This window comes from Etheostoma cragini, chromosome 5 (assembly GCF_013103735.1).
Source record: "Etheostoma cragini isolate CJK2018 chromosome 5, CSU_Ecrag_1.0, whole genome shotgun sequence".
In the NCBI taxonomy this organism is placed as follows: Eukaryota; Metazoa; Chordata; class Actinopteri; order Perciformes; family Percidae; genus Etheostoma; species Etheostoma cragini.
This window is the reverse complement of record NC_048411.1, coordinates 27,161,551-27,168,119: the sequence shown is the minus strand read 5'-3', so window position 1 is coordinate 27,168,119 and position 6,569 is coordinate 27,161,551.

The window sequence follows — 6,569 nt, the reverse complement described above, 5'->3', positions numbered from 1 at the left end:
GAATGCTTGTGTCATGTGGATACACCGACAGCTCTGTTGTCATTACTTAGAATCCCTCACGGGGGAGACAGCTACGCACTATAGCTTTAACCCCTGAGGTGGAGAAGGGTTAGGATTGAAGAAGTCAATTTACAACTCTTACAACAAGACCTTTTTTTTTCTTTCTTTTTGGCCAAGGGTGTGATCTATTTTTGTTCTGACTATGCAAAAAAGCAATGTGGAAGTATGTTTGTCGTTTGTGTTACAAAAGCTCATTCTGTTGAAAAATCGGGATAAAATTGTTTCGTGAACTTCAAATCGTATCGTTTTGGTGCTTGAAATTAGTTCATCAAAGTCTTTAGGTTCACAGAGTAGTGTTAATGTATGGTAATAATAGTAGATAAATGTCTGAAATGCGATTTAGTAAAATCACTTTTTGAGTAGAAGTTTTGTCAAACATCGTTTGGACGCGTCAGTGCGTCTTTCGTCCTCAGAGGGTTAAAGACTCCGAGACAGGTGGAACTAGAAAAGTGACAAGAACATTGACAAAAGCTACAAAAGTGTTGAAAATGCCAACAAAAACGTTGAAAAATTTGTTTGAATTTTGAATTTTGACCCAGAAAAGCAAAAAGTTGCATGGTTGACTTGGAGACAACACAGGGGTTGAGAAGATATCCAGCCTTTTGTATTAATGTCAGTTTAATATCAATATATTTCCCAGCCCTACCATGAAGTCTAATAAACTGTAGGCTGAAAAAATAAAAGGTAACTTCTAATTCCTGCAACCAGGTGACGACTTGGTTCAGCGGGTCAGTAGGGAGACACAAGAAGTCAGGGCCTGAAGAGAGACAAAAAGCAGAACTCTGGGAAGAACTGAGGTTCCTCTCATCCTTTGAGAACAAATGGACAGACACAAGGTCTGAGCATGTCTCACTGTGAGACCACAGCCTCCTCTGCTGGCGGACATCGCTCCGCTTGCTGAGCACACTCCCAACTTTTCTACCATGCTCTGGGATTTGAAGCAGACATCAGCAGTGATGTTTTTAGACTGAAGCTGCAAATTCTTATTTTTAATTTTTCTTTGAGATATTGAGAATTAATCCCCAGGGGTTAATCCCCATCACACCCTGTTGATTTATAACACAATACACACTGGCCTGAAATACACACACATGCACGAACAGGACCTAAGGGGTCAGGGCTGGGTCAGGGTTAGGGGTCAGGGCTGCACAATTATTCGCAATAGTGTGAAAATCCCAATATGGGCCAGTGCAATATCCAAATCGCAGGGGGGCAAAATATATGTCAAACCATTCTGGATGGAGTATTGTTGCGCTTTAGAGACGTCCCGGTCTACAAATCATAGCCGACAGACTAAAGCAAAGACTCTTTGTTTTATACAGATCCTCCTGAAAGTCACACTATAATCATTTCTTTTAATGTTAATAATGAATGAAAATAAGAATAATTATGCAAAAATGATCATTCCCTCCAATTGTCGTGAATCATAGCGCAATATCATGTCGTGCAGTCCATTTAGGGGTCCGGTGCCCAGGTGGTGAACTGGCACCTCTCCAGCTACCAATCCACAGTCCCTACTTGATCCGGTGACCCTCCGGATCCCGAGCCAAGTCCCTGCAGACTGAGCTGCCCCGAATGTTCACGTCATCGTGACAGTATTGGGCGGCTTCGGGGAAAGACAGTCTAACTTCAGAGTCAAAAACAAATAATGAATTCAGCAACCATTTATGCAGTTTCAAAACAAGTATTTATGACTTTGATCCCTTTAAATGCTGAAAACGTTGTAAACTGGGAAACCTTTGACACATCTGAGCTGCAACTTTTCAATGAAAACAATGAAAGTGAGAGAAAAGGTAGGAAGGCGAAAAGTGAAAAAGAAAGAAAAGAAATACAAAAATGGGAGTCTTGAGGCAGTAAAGAACAAGAAGAAGATGAAGGAAAGAAAACGATGGAAAAACAACAGGGAAAAGGAGGACGGATACAAAGTTGGAAGGAAAACAGAGAAAGGAAGGGGGAAGGAAAAACAAACAAAAAGAAAGGAATAAGAGTTAGAAAGAGACAGAAAGAAGGAAAGTGGCCGTCAAAAGGGTAAGAACGGCATGAGAACAGAAGGAAGAAGGGCCGAAAGAAGAACACCGCTTCATCATTCTCATCAGATGTTAAATGAAACCACTAGATGGAAGCAAATCTGTCAGACAGCCTGGACCCCTGGGTGCTCCGTCTCTGAACCCTTGTGTTGGCTTCCCGTCAACCATGAATAAACGAAATATTTGTTAGCACTAATAAAACTTTTTTCAAACATTTTTGACACTTTTTCAGTGTTGTCGGTGCTTTTTTTGATGTTTTTTTGGATGCCTAATGTTGACACTTTCTTTGCTTATTTCGAAGACCCATTTTTTTGAACAGGTCAAATTTGACAACATGAGGGTTAACACTCAGAACAGACTCAACACTTTATCGTCCCTGTCAAATATCTGACTTCACATAGGATTTTTACCTCATAGTTCAGGGGTCCTCAATGTCTTTGAGGCCAAGGTCCTTTAAACTGAAAGAGAGAGGGAGCAGATACGCCCTACGACATATGGTGTATGATATAAAAATATTAAACTGGGCCTTCAAAAACATGCAGTGCAGAATAAAGCATTCATACATACCCTTTTTTGTATACAATACTTAGCTATTAAAACAGCCAAATACATGTTGGTGTGATTTTATAAATCATGTTTTAATATTAAACACACATGTGGAACAGGAATCCCTTTGAGTTAAATGTATCTGTGGATGGCCTTAGTTTATTTAAATAACCTTTATCTGCTCAGTTCAAGTCGATTAAGACCAAATTCTCATTTGAAACGACGACCTGACACATTCACACGTGGAAGCTTCCGGGTACAAACACAGTCTGATCTGCTGGAGCAGATTTGGGGATTGAACCAGCGACGGAAGTTGAGAAGTTGAAATAGGAGAAGAAAACATCAGATGGACTCACTGTTGAGGCTGTTGTTTTTGAAAAGTTTAAAGTTTTCTTTCAATTCAAAATCCCTAAATTAAGCTCACTGGAGAAAATGTATTAAATTTATTTTGTCTTATGACATTAAATTTAATCACTTTGAGCTTTGAGAAGCTTTTTTGTCCAAACCAACGATTCAAACGCATCATTTTGGATTTCCTGAAAGACTAATTAAACAACATAAAGGGTTGCATCCATAACTCAAGAGATGAAAGATTACATCTCAGTCACATGTGAGGCTGGAGATTAGCATGAGAGCTGTAGCCTCGCTGTGGTTCTGTGGCTGCACCTGCAGATCATGAGACGGACTGATAACAGAGCTGCTGTCTCTCCCCTCAACACTGGGCTGTATTGTAGTCCAGCAGCTGGAGGCTAATCAATCCAACCAGGCCCAAGATCAGCGAGACTCCCGAGGAGTGGCAAAAGATAAGCATTATTTTGTTATTTATTATTTCTCAATTATCAAAAATCCGTGAGAAACACTGGGAAAAGATCTTTCGAAGAAGTTAGTGACAGAAAAAAAGGAGTGATTTTAAAAGCAATGAAAAGTATGTCCAGCTTGTTTGATTATTGTGAATGTTGCGTACTGTCCACATAAAAACACTATTATCAAGTACAGTTCATGCACACGTATTTCAGGTGTAAGAAGTCGAGAACCCCTTTGGGGTAAAAATTCCTGTAGAAAAACCCTGGATGGGGGCAGCAGTTCAAAGGTCTAAAGCCAGGCTAATATAACTGAATATAAATATGGATTTTGACTTTTTTATTTGCAGTCCTAACATAAGGGAGTATTAGCTTTTGTTTGAGGGAGAATTCAAATAAAAACGGAGGGAATTAATACATGCTTTGGTTTTGATTAACTGCTGGTAAATAGTTCCACGTTACACTGTATTTGGCTCGGATTAGTCAATCACTGGGGATTAAATGCAGTCAACGGAAGAGACTAAATTAACCGCATTAAAAATACATTTCACACTGTTCAACCCAGAACTGAATCCTCCGTTTTCTCTCCAGCCACTGGCTGCGGTTTGAAATATTAATGCAGCCTCTATATTCTCTATTCAGACTTCTGCTCCACTCACACTGTGACTAAAAGATGAATGACAGACAGTGAAGAGAAGTTAAGTGAGGTCTCTGGGAGACAGAGGGGTAACAGTTTGAGAAGGCAGTGCGGTTGTATGGGAACGCATGTTTTAGGAGACAGGGTTTGGATGAGAGTAGCTCTTGCCCCATAGATGCTAGTCTGATTGTTGTGGAAGTACTGTAAGTAACAAGCCCGAGGGCGAAAGAAAATCAGAAATGTACGAGACATGGGAGCTAATCTGATTCAATTTAAGTTCATTATTTTGCCTTCAAAGTTCAAAGTCAAAATAAATGATAGGGATCTGAACGAGTTTGTTACCCAGCTGACATTTAATATCATGAATGCCAAAGAACTCCAAAATATAATGCCATCAATATTTTTAGAAAAGATTCGTTCCCTTGCATTCAGTTACAATGTAATTGTGTTATAAAGTGATTCATGAAACTCAATCACATTAGAGATAAACCATGGATATGAAATTACAGAAGAGCAGATGTGCATTATAAAGAGCTGTGGTGCCAAAACAATCCGTTTGCTGTCACATCACCTTAACGATGGACTGTTCCCAGCGGTGGAAGAAGTATTTAGAGCCTTCACAGCAGTAAAAGTACTAATACCGCACTGTGGAAATACTCTAATACAAGTAGAAGTTCTGCATTCAAATCCTTAATTAACTATTGTCAGCAACAAGTACAAGTAGGGTTGGGTGGTAATACGGTAATACAGTATACCACGGGGACTTTAAAATACCAATGGCATCAGTTTCAATGGTCATTAAAAATTTAGTGCACTTATATAGGAGACAAGGATTAAATATTAGATCAAATTCGTTTAATACTTAAAAATGCTTTTGGGTGGTTGTCATCACGTGACAGTGTGGAGGACCTGGTCTCGAAGAAGAACACGACTTCTGCAGTTTGGCGGTATTTCGAGTCTCAACCTAACGAGAAGGGAGAGGTGTTCCAGTATTATTGTTTGCTATTTACTTTCTGAACGGTGTCGGCACAAGAAAACAGCCTTGTGTCATCATTTTTAATTAGTCACGGTATTACCGCCAACCGCAGTAAAATAGGGGGAGGTTTGACGGTATCAAAGTTCGGTTACCCCCCGACTCTAAGTACGAGTGTTTCTGGATTAATATTACTGCTGCATTAATGTGCATGTGCATTACTGCTGTAGATGTTTAAGGCTGTGCTCATTTAACTTTGAATAAGGATGGTTAATTTCAATCAACAGCAATGCAACATATTCTATAAGATCATCATATGTTTGTGGCAAGGGTGCGACAAGATCTCGTCGAGGTGAAAAGTTGTCACGTGAGGCGATGTGATGTCAGCGTGATGGAGCGTGAAATTACTATTGAAGATCCCCCTGCCACTTTTAAATCATTTGTGTGGCAACATTTTGGTTTTCCTGCGGAAATGATAAACGGCAAAAGAGTGACAGACAAGACGAACACAATATGTAAACATTGTAAGAAAAAAATGCTGTATACCGCGGCTAACAGGAGCACTATGCAAAAACACTTACAGCAAAATAACATTCATCATTAATAGTTGATTTCAAAATGCACCTAAATTGTTTTGCATTTTGTGATTTTTCCGTTGAATAAAAAAACTATTTTCCATTCATATATTTCATCGAGGATTTCTTTAAATTTTAAAAAAAAAAATCTCGTCTCGTCTCGTTCTCGTGAACCCAATCTCGTGATGTGTCTCGTCTCGTGGAGTAAGCGTCTCGTCACACCCCTAGTTTGTAGCTGTCCCGTGAGAACCACGCATTTCTAAAAAGTTTTAAACTTTTCATGGTGTCAGAAAAACAGCCCTGTTTTCAGCTTTGTGACGATGCATTGTCCAGCTGATCTAAGAGGCTATTAAAGACTATGTTTAGGAAGTAGGAGAATTCACTGACATACATAATGGAACTCTTTAGGGCTGGGCGAGATGGAGAAAATCTGATATCACAGTATTCTTAACCAAATTGCTTGATGGCGATATTGTGGCGATATTGTAGTATTGACAACTGGTGCTTCAACAAACTATCTTCAAACTTAGATTTGAATATAATGTCTAAGTGGTTAAAGGCAAATAATACCATAGTTCAGAAAATGACATCACTTTGCTGTAATGCAGCTTTTAAAACCTGGAAAAGACAACACTTATGTCATATCACAATATATCAATATCCAAAATCTAAGACATCTAGTCTCACATCATAACATTAATACAATGTTGATATTTTTTTTCATCTAACAAATATAGTGTCTTAAGTGACATGTCGCAGCCTTTACAATGCGTCTATTGTGCCAGGTGATACGGCGATGCCGATGATAAAACGTTTTATTGTGCAACCCTAATGGAAATACTCAAGTGAAGTACAAGTACCTCTGCATGAGTAAAATGTACTTAAGGCATCAACCCCACACACACACACACACACAAACACACACACACACACACACACACACACACACAC